Source organism: Lacerta agilis, chromosome 15 (assembly GCF_009819535.1).
Source record: "Lacerta agilis isolate rLacAgi1 chromosome 15, rLacAgi1.pri, whole genome shotgun sequence".
In the NCBI taxonomy this organism is placed as follows: domain Eukaryota; kingdom Metazoa; phylum Chordata; class Lepidosauria; order Squamata; family Lacertidae; genus Lacerta; species Lacerta agilis.
The window spans coordinates 17,983,991-17,999,545 of record NC_046326.1 but is presented as its reverse complement, the minus strand read 5'-3'; positions in this window follow the sequence as shown (position 1 = coordinate 17,999,545).

Sequence of the window (15,555 nt, the reverse complement as noted above, 5' to 3'; positions counted from 1 at the left end):
TATGTAGGTAGATAACTGGTACGCTGCTGGAATCGACTTGCGTGCTCTGCTCAATGTTTTCCACCAAAGACACATTCTGGAAACAAGCAAACAAACTTCTGTAGGTGATAGCAGCAGGGTATGGCATGGTGGCAAGCTCCTGAAAGCGGTGGGATGTGAGGACCCTAGAAATTCAGTATCTGCTCATAGTTAGTGAGAACCCTACTGCTGTGGCCCTTGACAATTTGCTGTTTTTAAATGTGTGCTAAGACTTCTGTACACAAGCAAAAGCTCTGGATTAGTTTCCCTGACTGCTTCTCCCATGTTTAATCTGATCTGTCTCTGGTGATTGTGGATGGGAGCCTGCTCCACGATTAGAAATGGAGATGAGATCAGTTGCTCAGCGCTACCCTGGGCTCCACAGCTCATCCAGCAACCTGTCAGGCTCTTATCTTCCACAGCTGGATGAGCTCTTAATAAGTTTCAGAGGTGATTGGCAGCCCTAATTAAAAACAAAAAGTTGTGATTGTAGCCAGGAACTGGGAGGCCTGTTGAAATGGCAGGTGATGGGCTGGATAGATGAGAAAGAGGCGTGCTCTGTTTTTAAGGACTCCAGGGGAGAATGATAGTTTTGAGGTTCTGCCATCTCCTTAAACCTTCTTTGATAGAGTTGCAGGCAGCCCAGCAAGCCTAAGGCTGCCTTGTTCCAGTTGCAAGTCTGCAGTGGCGATCAAAACTTGGAGGGAGCTGACTTCCAGCAGGAGCTGGCCACCAAAGAAGTGGGTACAGGCGGCAGCATCAGAGTTTGCAGGATCAGGGAGAGGCCCCAAGATGGCTGCTTCAGCAAGGATCAGAGACCAGTTTGAATTCCTAAGTGGCAGCACTCACCCTCTGAATGTCCAAAGCATGTCACTCAACAGAACTGAAAGAAAGTTAAATAGGCAGTGCTGCCCTGGCTAAGAGTTGTGCATTTGAGCATCATTGGGTAGCATCAAAGTGCAGCTTTTGACTTGGGGAGAACTTGTGCTCGCCCACACCTACAGAAGGCCCCCTCTGCCTTGCAGCTGCTCTCCATAAAGTATCTAGGCATCCCTTCCTGTGCCCTTGCCTATGGGTGCCCATGCCCCTATCCAGCTAAGACATGAATTTTCAGCTCAGAGTTGCAGCACACCTCTGGGAGAATTAAACATATATAAGACACTTGGCAATCAGGCAATAGCCCAGAGCTTGGAATCCGAAGATTCTTGACAAAAACAGACACTTTTATTTAATAAGCAGGTTGTTACAAAATAAAGAGATTTACAATATAGGCATTGGCCTTGTACGCCCCTTCTGGCAACTCCTGCAGCAAAGCTGGTGCCAAACATATTGCTCTGCTTTCCTTTGGACCACATCAGCGAGGCCAAGAGGGGGTATTGACATCTGGGGATCCCAGGACCTCCATATACACTGCCTGGGACTGTGCCTCAGGGAGGTCACTGGTGCTGGCAAAAGAGTGGTTTGACTTTACTCCCAGAGGTGCACTCCATTGTCTCTTGAGACATGGATAACAACAACAAAATGTAACCTTGGAGTTAAATATAAGAGGTGTAGAAGCAGGAAGATCCTCATTCCAAATAGGGCAGGGGGAAATGGTAGGTGCTAGACAGACATGTATGAGGCTACGTCAGATGAGAGGGATGTTGAAAAAAATAAGCAATACAAGCAAGGAGTAGTGTAGCTAAGTTGCTTGATGTCTAGAGAGACGGAAGGATAGAAACAGTAAAAAGAAAAACCTGAGTCGAGATATTACCTCTCCTACTGTAAAGTAGTGGCAGAGAGACACTTTTTCACTGGGAAATGTTTGTGAACTGTGCTTTGGCAGTTTGTGATGGGAAGTGGAGAGGACCATGCAGCTCCTTGAAACCTCTGTTGATTGCAGGCTTCCTAAGACAGAGGCCTCTGGAGGAGAAACACGAGGCTGTGTGTTCCCTTAGCTCTCCAGTGGGTAAACCAAGCTGACTACAATTGGAGGCACCTGGAGAGAAATGGAGAGGAAGCACAAGGGCTGAATCCTGGAGCTTAGAGGCAATATGGACACCCGAGGGGAGGCAGTTGCCTTGAGCACAGCGAGAGAAAGATCTAGAGTACTGGTGGGAGTTCTAAGCTGCTGAGCCTTGGATCTAAATTTCCAACCCCGGGTGGTGAATACAAAGGAATCTGCAAACAGTTCCACATGCACATACACCTGCTAGGGGGATCTAACCTCAAGTAATGTTAATGAGTGCTAATGAGTCTGTCTAGCTGTGGTGGTACAGCCTCATGCATTTTGCTTTCCTCTGTCAGGGCTCTAACTGGATCAAATCAGGATGTGCTGCGAATGACTTAATTAGGGAAGAGGTCAGGTAGAGAGAGACAGAGACATTTGCATGGGCTGCAGATCTCACATTGGAATGCATAGCCAAAGTTTGCCTCCATGATCATTCCAAACTCAGGTCAGCAATGACCGTTCCCCACATCAAACAGGGTGAGCATTTTACGTGGTCATGCACAGCCACCTGGATCCCAGAGCAGTTCCTGGTAGTTTGGGCTTCACCTTCCTGGGCTGGATACCTGTGGTCTCTGCCTACCCAGTCAGCCGCCCAATCCCGCCTGGGGGAGGTGTTGCCAGGGGGATTGGCCAAGTAGGGGGAGGGAACAGACCCAGACAATAGAAGGTGTTAACATACCTGGGAAGCACCAGTGGCTCCAGAGCTTCTCCCACCCTCCACTCCCTCAATTAACCTTTTCATTTTGCAGGTTAACCTCTTCTCCACAGGTACACAGGGGCTGCTATGTCAAGATCGCTGTTGAAGGGCCGGAAAGGAATTTCCCTGCATTGGCAGGTTTTGCCTTTCCCGTAGCAATTCGTCACAACTTTGGCGGTTTCGGGTCTTGGGTGGAATCCTTTAGTCATCTTCCTAAAGGGGGGTGTAGGGCAGTGACCCCACACCCCCATTGTGGCGTTGATACCAGGGTTCCCGTTAAAGGGGTCTTGGGGGGAGGCATTGGCCATACGCCCAGAGGTTCTCACTGCCCTCCCCGCTCCAGCGGCGGCAAACTGGGGGGCGGGCTATCTGCTTGAACATATGTTCTCCAGAGCTAGCACAATCCCCTCACATGCTGGATAACGCTGAAGTTACCCAGGTCCCCAGCTGGGGAGCTGGGAAGGATAAACACTCAATGCCTGAGCCAAGGTCTCCCTACATCTGAATCTTAATAAAGTTGTGGCCTAATTTTAACCCCATAGCATGTTGTCTTGTGTTGCTCAGGGGCTGCCTGGGGTTTGGGCAACTCTGCCTGACCACGCAAATGCAAAGCACAGCTTGCTCTGCACATCTAAGATTTTCCTTTGCACACTTTCCCAAGCAATATGGAGCTTTCTGGAGTCCAGGTGCTAGGAGGTGTGGCGGAATAAGGCCTGGTTCATCATGGGTTAACCTATCACTCCCATGTTAGGTGGGTGTTCCCTGGGAGGCGGAGCTACCTGACATTCTAAAAGGAGGGGGAACAACCTGAAAAGGCAGTTGGGGGTTTGGCAGTTGGGTGTGGAGGTTTAGAAAGAGAAACTGCGAGGTTAGGCTTTGGGGAATGGGAGGAAAGGTCATTACCATTGCTAACGGGATGCAGGAAAGATTATAACTGAGCTGAATTATATAAGAAGATTTGTACCAGTAACAACTCAAGACATCCATGTTTTCACGTTACCTTAATAAAGTTAAAAGTGTTTAAACGTTCACTGACTGTGGCAGTGCGTCAGTGCCTCAAGAGGTGTGGCTGAGGGGGAAAGCACTAAGGGTTTCCTGTGATAGAGGGAACGGGTGGCTTATTTTCCTGGCATACAGAGGACTGGGCAGGGAAGCCAAAGGTGCCACGCAGTTGCCAAAAAGGGAAGGCAAGCTGCAGTAGTTGGGGAACCCAGGGCGGGAGATCCCAAAGGTGGCAAGAGTTGTTTCGAACGTAAAGCACTGAGGTACCCCAGAGACACTCCCATATAACCACTGAAGGATTCATCCTAGTGGACAGTGAAACTTAGGGAGAGTCACGGTTGGGGAAGTATCGAAAGGGGAGGGAGTGGGATCCCTCACATTTATTGGTGGCAGCGTCGCGATTCGAATACAAAGCCCACACGCCAAGTTTTGTGTGATTTTGATAAGATTTTCCAGTCAGGAAAATGGCACATTTGAGGAAAGCTAAAGAGGCAAAGGGAGATGAAAGAACAGAAGGATCTGAGGCAAGGGAAGATCCGAGTTCCGAACTGGAGTTAATGAAACTCAAATTAGAAATAGCCAAGGTTGAGGCAGAAAAGGAGCAGACTAAGATAGCTGCTGAGGAAAGAATGCAATTGACCAAGGTTGAGGAGGAAAAGGCTAAGATAGCTGCTGAGGAAAGAATGCAATTGGCCAAGGTTGAGGCAGAAAAGGCTAAGATAGCTGCTGAGGAGAGAATGCAATCTGAAAAATTAAAAGTACAATTAGAACAGGAGAGAGAAGTGCAGTTGGGAAGACTGAGGCTGGAGGAGATACGGCTAAGAGCAAAATTATCTCAGAGCCAAGATAGTAAAGAAGTCACATTCTTTAAGCCTTCACAGAAAAATAAACTGTGGCAAGTTGGGGAAAGAAAGGAAAAACAAGAACCCAATCCTGTCAGACAATCCGAGTCTGATAAGTCTCCTCAAAAGAAAATTACGTGCTTCTTTTGTGAAAGTGAGAGTCACATACAAAATAAATGCCCTCTACTGGTCAAAGCACAAACTGCAGCTGCTGTTGCGAAGCCAGTAAAACTGTTACTTCAGACGGATATTAAAAACCTTCCGCAGACACCAGTCCAGGAGCCAACGTATAGTCAAACAGAGGCTTCTGCAAAAGTTATGCAGGTCTGGAGATCTGAGGAAGAGGTTAATAAGGAATTTTTGGAGACTGTCAGAGTAAATGGACAAGAGTTAGTGGGACTACAGGACTCTGAATCGGAAGTTACTCTGATGAGATCTAGTTGTATTCCTAAGGAACAATATCTCCCAAACCAATCTTACAGCATAAAAGGTATATGGGGACCGGAGTTTGAGGTGCAGGTAGCAGAAGTAAATATTCAGTATCAAGATTTTAATGGCAAGTGGACAGTGGGTATTTGGGATGATCTGGAGGTTCCTGTCCTGATAGGCAACGACCTAGCTAAACGGAGACCTCAAATACATGCTATCACAAGAGCGGAATCAAAAGCCCTTGTGGGTTCAAATCCTGCCATTAATGCATCAACCACAGAGCCTGTGGGAGAGGAAGTACTGATTACGCTACCGAATGCACAGGAATCTAACACCCAGTTTTTAGTGGAACAGAGGGAAGATGAATCTCTGAGAGACTTGTGGGATGAGGTGCAGGGTCCTGACTCTGAAGTGACTTTAGAGAATCCCTGCCTGTTTACTGCAATAGAAGGGAGACGTCATAGAATAGCCAAAAGGAGAAAAGGTGCAGCCAAGTGGAAAATGAAAATAGCCAAAAGGAGAAAAGGTGCAGCCAAATGGAAAATGAAAAAAAAAGTTGGTTTTGCCCCGGAAATACCGACTACAAGTTTTACAGTTGGCACTGGAGTCACCCATGGCTGCTTATCTAGGCATTAATAAAACCAGAGACAGAATAAAAGCGTGGTTTTATTGGCCCGGAATGGGACTGGAAAGGAACCCATTGGGAATGCGGACGTCTTAACCTATCTTCAGGATCTACAAAGTGATTTACAGGAACTTAAGGAACTATCATCCTGTAATTTAAAAAGAGCACAACTACGTCAGAAAAGATGGTACGACGCACACGCAAGAGATCGGAATTTCCAAACTGGTGACCAAGTCCTGGTGTTGAGGCCCAGACGACAGCGGAAGCTCGAGATTTCCTGGGATGGACCCTTTAGAGTGATAGAAAAACTATCAGCGGTGAACTATCTAGTTGAGTTAAATGTTGAAGAGAGACGATGTAAAGTTTTTCATGTCAATATGTTGAAACCATATTTTGACAGAAACCAGGTAATATTGAAGGTTAATGGTCAAATTGGCATGAGGCAAGTATGGTATTTGGGACACATTTTAGGAAGTGGGGTCATCAGGCCTGACCACAGCAAGGTCAAAGCAATTAATGAATGGCCTGGACCTGTCACAAAAAAGAAAAAAAAAAGAAAAACACAGGTTAGAGTGGGAGTGTTTAGCAATAGTGTGGTCGATTGAAAAACTAAAGCCTTACCTGTGGGGAAGAAAATTCACCCTGTGTACAGATCACTCTCCTTTGAGGTGGTTAAACCAAGTAAAAGGCACCAATAATAAATTAATTCGATGGAGTATGCATTTGCAAGATTACAACTTTGACATTAAACATGTAAAAGGGAAGGATAATGTCATAGCTAATGCATTATCAAGATGTTTTAAGGACTGAATGCTAGAGTGGAAAAAAAATAGAAAGATAGCAAATGTTATTCCAAATTAGAAATGTGTATAAGTGCCAAATTAGTTGTTATGGTGGAAATAAGATACAGGAAAAGGTAAATTATTTGTTAAGTTATGTTGCAACATAGAAGTTGTGTACAAAAGGGAAATACTATGTTGTTGGTTTTGATTAAGCTCCAATACATTGCTTCGGCATTGTTTAAAATGTATAACTATGCCTATGCAATGACTTTGGGGGTGGGACGAATGTGGCGGAATAAGGCCTGGTTCATCATGGGTTAACCTATCACTCCCATGTTAGGTGGGTGTTCCCTGGGAGGCGGAGCTACCTGACATTCTAAAAGGAGGGGGAACAACCTGAAAAGGCAGTTGGGGGTTTGGCAGTTGGGTGTGGAGGTTTAGAAAGAGAAACTGCGAGGTTAGGCTTTGGGGAATGGGAGGAAAGGTCATTACCATTGCTAACGGGATGCAGGAAAGATTATAACTGAGCTGAATTATATAAGAAGATTTGTACCAGTAACAACTCAAGACATCCATGTTTTCACGTTACCTTAATAAAGTTAAAAGTGTTTAAACGTTCGCTGACTGTGGCAGTGCGTCAGTGCCTCAAGAGGTGTGGCTGAGGGGGAAAGCACTAAGGGTTTCCTGTGATAGAGGGAACGGGTGGCTTATTTTCCTGGCATACAGAGGACTGGGCAGGGAAGCCAAAGGTGCCACGCAGTTGCCAAAAAGGGAAGGCAAGCTGCAGTAGTTGGGGAACCCAGGGCGGGAGATCCCAAAGGTGGCAAGAGTTGTTTCGAACGTAAAGCACTGAGGTACCCCAGAGACACTCCCATATAACCACTGAAGGATTCATCCTAGTGGACAGTGAAACTTAGGGAGAGTCACGGTTGGGGAAATATCGAAAGGGGAGGGAGTGGGATCTCTCACAGGAGGCATTCGTGAAATCCTGAGACTAAGCCAAGGACTAGGACCTAATCCCCTACTGATGCCTTCTTTTTGGGTGACTGGAATGTGCATTTCCCCCAAAAGGGCCTGAGCCACATGACAAAGCAGTTTACATCACAGATATATAGGTAAAGGTAAAGGGACCCCTGACCATCAGGTCCAGTCGTGTCCGACTCTGGGGTTGCGGCGCTCATCTCGCTTTATAGGCCAAGGGAGCCGGCGTTTGTCCGCAGACAGCTTCCGGGTCATGTGGCCAGCATGACAAAGCCGCTTCTGGCGAACCAGAGCAGCGCACGGAAATGCCGTTTACCTTCCCGCTGGAGCGGTCCCTATTTATCTACTTGCACTTTGACGTGCTTTCGAACTGCTAGGTGGGCAGGAGCTGGGACCGAGCAACGGGAGCTCACCCCGTGGCAGGGATTCGAACCGCCGACCTTCTGATCAGCAAGCCCTAGACTCTGTGGTTTAACCCACAGCGCCACCTGGGTCCCTCACAGATATATAGGAATACACTATCTATCTAAAAAAAAATGTCCACAAAGTGCAAAAACCTGTAACATTACTTCATCTACTACACACTTAGAAAATGATACAAAATCATCGTCCAACCTGATTGGACTATTAATTATGAGATAATGAAGCAGAAATATGCATTAATTTCCACATTATAATTTGTCCTTTAATATTAAAAGCACCCTGCTCTTACAAATTTAGGATTCTGCGACTGTCTTTTAATTTTAATGTCTCACTGATTTTTAACAATCATGCTAATTGCCAAACCTTGTTTATTCATTTTCTACACATAGTTTTTGGCATCCCCACCCCCACCCTCAATTCTTTGCAATGATCAAGTTTGCTGTTGTTACTAAGTTAAAGATGTTCTGGAAGCCAGAGCTGTTTACTTTCCGGTCGCAGCAGTGCCTGTTTATCTACTTGTACTGGTATGCTTTCATACTCCTAGGTTGGTAGGAGTATGGGACAGAGCAATGGGAGCTCACTCTGTCACACAGATTTGAACTGTCAACCTTATGATGATCAGCAAGCTCAAGAGGCTCGGTAGTTTAGACCACAGCACCACCCATGTTCCTTTTCTCTCATATACTCCCACACATTAAGGAACTAGTGTTTCATTCAACGCTATAAGGTTTGGGCCACCGAAAGCAAAATATTATATATAAGTGTATTGAGATACGGTGGGAAGCGAATGAACCTATTTTAGCAGAGCACAGCAAAATAACAGCAGGGGGTTGTGAAGTAAGAGCTTCCTAAGGGACTCTCTTCAGATTGTGTTTTTAAAAAGAAAAGGGAGAAGTTGGCCACCACAAACCAGTCTGAGACTCATGTGAATTCTAGACTCTAAACCCAATCACAGTTATTGTTGCAGATCCAGTTGTGAACTTCTAGTGATGGCCAGACTCTGGTGGGAGAGGTGGAAGCACACCAGCTCATTCCAGTAAGCAAGAACATATGAGCAAGCTTTGGAAAACCGGGTCCCATGATAATCAAGTCCGGAGGGTGGAGGTAGAGAAGATGAACTTGAGGGATGCTATGTTTTGCAGGTGGGGTTGTTGAGGCTCCATACCTTGGCCATGGCTGCCATCTAGTGGACAGTTACAGGTGGGTAGCCATGTTGGTCTGCCATAGTCAAAACAAAATACATTAAAAAATTCTTTCCAGTAGCACCTTAGAGACCAACTAAGTTTGTTCTTGGTATGAGCTTTCGTGTGCATGCACACTTCTTCAGATACACATGGACAGTTACAGGTGGGTAGCCGTGTTGGTCTGCCATAGTCAAAACAAAAACTTCCTGCACACCTATTTGCAGTGCAGGGGAGCTGGCATACAAGTGCTACTGGAAAGAATTTTTTATTTTATCTAGTGGACAGTCCTCCATTTGATCTTGCTTTTGCTCCACAACTACTCTTAGTCATAAAATACTTTCTTGACTCAGTTGTGGCATAACCCAGGTGCTAATATGCTTGGTTAATCTACATCCCAGCCATTGTAAATCAGGCCTGGTGACTGAAAAGGACTGGGTCAGAGGCTCAGAAGAGGCAACGGTGCTTTTTTTTTGTCTCCGTTGGATTCGATCTGGGATCGGGGCGCAATTCCTCTGGTTTTGTTTTATCAGTCTTAACAAGATTCCACGAAGAAGGGCAACACTTGGATTTAATCTGTTCTGTACAATGACAATCCTAGGGAGGTGGGGCGGACTCTGTTGTATGCCAGCTCCCCTGCACTGCAAATAGGTGTGCAGGAAGTTTCTGTGACTTGGATAACATTTGGAAGTTGACCAGCAGCCAAGGCTGGCCCAAGACAGTTTGTCACCTGAGGTGAACCACAAAATGGTGGCTCCCTCCTTGCCAGGGAAGGAGGGGTGAGTGAAGATCTACAGCAGGGACAAGGGGAGGATAAAGATCTACATTGGGTTCTGCTGCCCCCATGAATCCTGCCGCCTGAGGTCACCTCACCTTACCTCATGGGTGAATTAACCCTGAACATTGCTGACTTGGATGGAGAAGGGGAGGTGCTGTTTATATGGATAAATTGGTGTGTGAGAGATAGAGAGGCTGGATGATGTTTGGACATTTCCATATTTTGAACTTCAAACAGAATGCAGTAGTAGTAAGTTTATTTACGGCCATTGGCCGAACACATAAAAACACAATTCCAAAACACGTATAATATTTAAAACCTTTGACAGCGGCTGAACCGTCTGCTCATTACTAAATAAAAGCACAGACTGTCCGACTATCTATTTTCGCATTTCGGCTCCTGGATTAGCGGGGTTCTCCTGACCATACCAGAGCCCTTTTCCTTCTTTAGAGCTAAGACTCTGTTCAGGTATTTAGCAACAGTTCGTGATCTAGATGGATCTTCGTCGTTCAATAGAAATCTCAGTTTGCTTTCTTTGGCATCACCCGTGCATCCCACTAGATATGGAGCAAGTAACTTACTCCTGAGTGAGGAATAATGAGGACAGCTAAGAAGAATGTGATGCAGCGATTCAGGTGATCCACAGTTACAATCGCATAAAAGAGATATCTGTCCATTAGAGATTCTATTTTCCATTACCTTGGAAGGGAAGGCGTTGAATCTTGCCTTTATAAAGGCATATCTGTGGGCTGCTACAGAAAGAGAATCCAAGTACTGCGGGAGTTTTTGCAAGGGCAATAAGCCAAGATTCAAGGGGGAACAAGTGCCATTACCCAGTGCCATCTTCTGGAGCAAATCTATCTCATCTAGTTTATAAATTACTGTTCTTTTCAAACAGAATGCAGTATTTAGGAGGGGAGATCATATTTAGACATAGGGGTGGGGAGGAGATTGAAGAACGGTGTGTGTTGTGGACATGTATGTATAGCCAGTACGTAGTAGTAGTAGGGATGGGAGAGAGATTTGCTTTGTATTTTAATGCAAACTTACTAGTTCACACTTCCCAAAACAAGACATGAACAGAAACACACTACCCTTCGAAATGTGCACTTCTCTGAATTTTTGCAATGCAGCTCTCTGACCAAAGAGTGGGTACAAAATGCACACATTAGGAGAATGAGTGTGTGTAAATGTGCATGTCTGGGGGGGGGGGAATAGCATATATAAATGCCTTGCCTCGAAGATTGCAAATATGTGTACATTAGACAAAGCTGCATGCAAAATTGAGTTTATCAAGAGGAACACCCATAAAAATGCTGGGGAATTTTCATGAGAACCTGTAAAAATAAATGACCCTGAAGCAGGGGTAGGCAACCTAAGGCCCATGGGCCGGATGCAACCCAATCGCCTTCTCAATCCGGCCCACGGATGGTCCGGGAATCAGCGTGTTTTTACATGAGTAGAATGTGCCCTTTTATTTAAAATGCATCTCTGGGTTATTTGTGGAGCCTGCCTGGTGTTTTTACATGAGTAGAATGTGCCCTTTTATTTAAAATGCATCTCTGGGTTATTTGTGGGACATAGGAATTCATTCATCCCCCCCCCCCGCAAAAAAATATAGTTCTGCCCACCACATGGTCTGAGGGATGGTGGACCGGCCCACGGCTGAAAAAAGCTGCTGACCCCTGACCTGAAGTTATTTATTCCTGCATTTCAGGGGGTTGGACTAGATGACCCTTGGGTCCCTTCTAATTCTACGATTCTATGGTGTAGAGAACAGGAGGGGTGGGCAGGATGGAGAGAGGAACTGAAATTAACAGATTTGCCTTTCCCTGCCTCCAGGGTTGGGGTCCTAAAAGGAGCACAGAACGCTTAAGTTCTTTGTGATGCTTGAATAGAGAACTGGAAGCAGCGAGTGTTTAGTGCCTGGTGATCCAGCCAGCTTTTTTGATTCTTTGTGTCTCTAGCAGACCTTCCCAGGTTAGCGGATACTGGCCTGCCGTTGGGTGTTCATAATTCTCATTATCCCCTCACCCTCCATTAATATTTATTTGCTAGCTAGGAGGAACATGGTAGACTCTGCAATCTCAACTAATGACTTGCTTGGCATTCTGGCTTTGAAGGCATCCATTTGGCGGTACATACAAGTGAAGGTGTGAAGGGAGAGAAGAATGATTTACCGCAGGAGAGGCAGTTAAAATAAATGTCTGCAAGGCCAGGCACGATCCTGCTAATGGATGAGAGCTGCAAAGAAATCACTTTGGCAAATTTCTCTCGTACTCTTTCTCTCCCCGGCTCCTTTGCACTAATAATGTTGTGGAGAATCGGAAAAGCCAAAGATTTGGGGCCTGCAGGGACGGTGGTGGTGGAGGAGAAAGAAGCACCCAGCATGATCCATGCAGGGAATTAATGGTGCAGCATATTCTGGAAGGAGATGGCGAGAAGTGGAGGAGAGTGAGAGGCAGAAAAGTGCCATGGTGTTTGGTGGGTGGCCTCAGGGAAACCAGCAAAGTGTGGCATGCCCTCCAACATTTCTCCAGTGAAAATAGGGACATCCTAAGGAAAAGCGGGACATTCTGGGATCAAATCAGAAACCAGGATGGCTTCTGTAAATCCGAGACTGTCCCTGAAAAATAGGGACACTTGGAGTGTCTGGTATGATGCTGTGGTTAGACCAGGCATAGGCAAACTCGATCCTCCAGATGTTTTAGGGCTACAATTCTCATTATCCCTGACCACTGGTCCTGTTAGCTAGGGATCATGGGAGTTGTAGTCCCAAAACATCTGGAGGGCCAAGTTTGCCTATGCCTGGGTTAGACCAACAGTGGCTCATGTGTTGCCTTCCAGACATTGGAGTCCCAACCAGCAAGACTGATGCTCAGGGAGAATGGGAGTTCTGTTCAAAACAACTTCCAGGATAAGCTGCTCTGCCTACGTGAAAAGAGCAAGCAAGTGGGAGCCCAACTCACAGGGGACTCCCCCCGCCCTTCAGTAAGAAGGACCTCCAGTGGCTCAGCACAAACTTTGTCTACAGAAGGGCTGGACCTAGACACGTCAAAGAAGCGATTCACTTAAACACATTGTAAACTCATACAGGGAAATCCGGTAGGGAAAGACGGGACTCCACAGTGCCCTCTGGTGCCACAGTATATACGACACATATAAAATGCGTTTTTCTTTACCAATCTAGCTGAGTCCCAAGGTCTCAGTTGGATTCCTGGTGTCCCCAAGGAAAAGCTCACCAGGCCTTGTCCACACTGGGTATTACTGTGAGCCAAACACTTCTGGGCATCATTCAAGACTAGTGACATTGTCCTCAACAGGAGCCAATCCCTCAGTCCTGGGAAAACCTGAAAAGCAACATGCAAAACCAGCCTGCTTCAACCTGGGTGGGAGAGATACCCTCCTGGCTGAAACCCTACTAGAGCTGCTGCCAATCAGTGTAGACAATACTGAGCTAGATCAGGGGTCAGTAACATTTTTCAGCCGTGGGCCAGTCCACCGTCTCTCAGACCATGTGGTGGGCCAGACTATATTTTTTGGGGAAAATTAATGAACGAATTCCTATGCCACACAAATAACCCAGAGATGCATTTTAAATAAAAGGACACATTCTACTCATGTAAAAACACGCTGATTCCCGGAGTGTCCGCCGGCTGGATTGAGAAAATGATTGGGCCGCATCCGGCCCCTGGGACTTAGGTTGCCTACCCCTGAGCTAGATGGTCCAAGGATCTGAGTTGGTTTAAGGCTGGTCCCAGTGTTTCTATGTATTATTTTACTGTTAGTTCTAGATTTTATTTTTTTATTTATTAGTATTTCCCCCCCATAAAAGTTATATACCACTTGATTATAAAAAAAAACCAACCCCCAAAATCTCAAAGCTTTTCAGTTTTTAATTTTATGCACTGGTATAAAATGAAAACTAACTAGTTCTGATTGATCCCAATCGGGAGAAATAAGTAGCCATTCCACGTGTAAAATGCTAACAGTTTGGGTTTTTTTTTTTTTTAAAGAGATGCTAGGTAATGCCTGCTGTTTGTTGAGTGCTTAAAAACTATCAGATGCTGCCACCTAGCGGCACATTTCTCAAATTGCAGTTGTCCCTTTCCTCTGAAGACCCTGCGTGCTGAGTTCTTCCCATGGCCTTCGAGCAGTATGCAATATTTGGGGAGTAGGAAGAGACTTCCGAGTGCAAGTGTGCTTGCACCACAGATTTATATAAAAGCATGACAGTGCATGGGCAGCTTTACATTCAACCCCTTTCCTTATTGTACCCCCTCAGAGTAGATACGGGTAACATAACTAAATCAGAATTCACAGCCATCGTAACCCTGTCCATATAACGGGGGGGGGGGGGAGGCAGAATGAGGGTGCCACCACCAGTTCCTTTCCTTTTAGCCTTCTTCCTTTCCTCACGGTCATCGTAGGAACCAACTCCTAGGGCAGGCATAGGCCAACTCGGCCCTCCAGATGTTTTTGGACTACAACTCTCATCATCCCTGACCACTGGTCCTGTTAGCTAGGGATCATGGGAGTTGTAGTCCCAATTTTTTTTGATGAGCATTCCCATTCAAATGGTGTGTGTGCACTGCATCATGTGGTCAATTATGTGGGGTGGGGCTTACCTGCCCCCCCTATTTTATTCAAGTTGGCACTCTCGGCTGTTGTTCCTTATCATAAATTGCATGCGCTAAGCCGACTCGGAGAAAACAAAACCCTTTTCAACTTGCTGCTTCGGCTGCAGTGCCACCTCCTCCTACAAACTGTGGGGGGTGTTCAACCAAGTTTCACCCAGGATTAGACCTAATGAAATCAATGGGCCTGTCTTAGTCATGTCCATTAATTTCCTTGAGTCTCTCGTGAGTAATACTTAGGCCTTGTCACACTGGGTGGCATCCCGCTATATGTTGAACATCCAGTGGAGCTATGCAGCCGGTGCTATTTTTCTAGGGAAAAAAGAGGCCCCTTGTTCTCTTAGAATGGCAATGGCGCCCACCTGAGAGGTGCCAGAACTGAGTTCCAATGAGTTCTAGCTGAAAAAAAGCTGTCACTAGCTGTTACTAGTGTGAGCTCTAGGTGGCGATAGCACATTGTTGTTACCTTTTGCATCACATCGAAAAGAGAAGAGCTTACCTTTGCTTTTTAAAATAAACATGCTTCTTTACTTTGTTCGGGGGCTACCTGTTGCAGGTGACTTCCAGGGCCCCTCCTGCTCTCCCTTCTTAGGGTTTCTTATTCTTAAACCAGATTTGGACTGGGTACCTCTTCAAAAAGGGGTGTTATTAATGCTCTTAAATGTGTCTCATTGCTTTTAAATGTGATAGATAGATAGATAGATTGCTGCCTTGAACTGCTTTGGGAGGAAGGATAGGATAGAAATTTTAATCATCATCATATTAAGAGAGAGCTGTCCTGTGCAAAGTGGGATGCATTATAGTTGGGGGGTTAACTCCCCCCATGCCATTTTTTTTACAAAAATGGTAAATGAATTGCTATTCGCCTCCAGTGGATATCTAGAAGTGATCCTATTATATCCAGCAGTTGCCTTCTGAACCTTTCTACAGGTATATGAAAGCCATATCCATCTCGTCTCATGCCTAAGGTGATCTGCATCTTGTCAGTTTAGATGTTGCAAAATGGGCAGAGTCTGGACATGTCTCATCCTGTCAGGGCTTAGCAAATCAGAGACACACACACAGAGAGAGATGCCCCAAATTTTACACTGATGGGCAACAGACTGCACAATATTCTCTTCATGTGGAATTTGTTGCCTTTTATCTGATAGTGGTTTCAAGCAGCAGAGA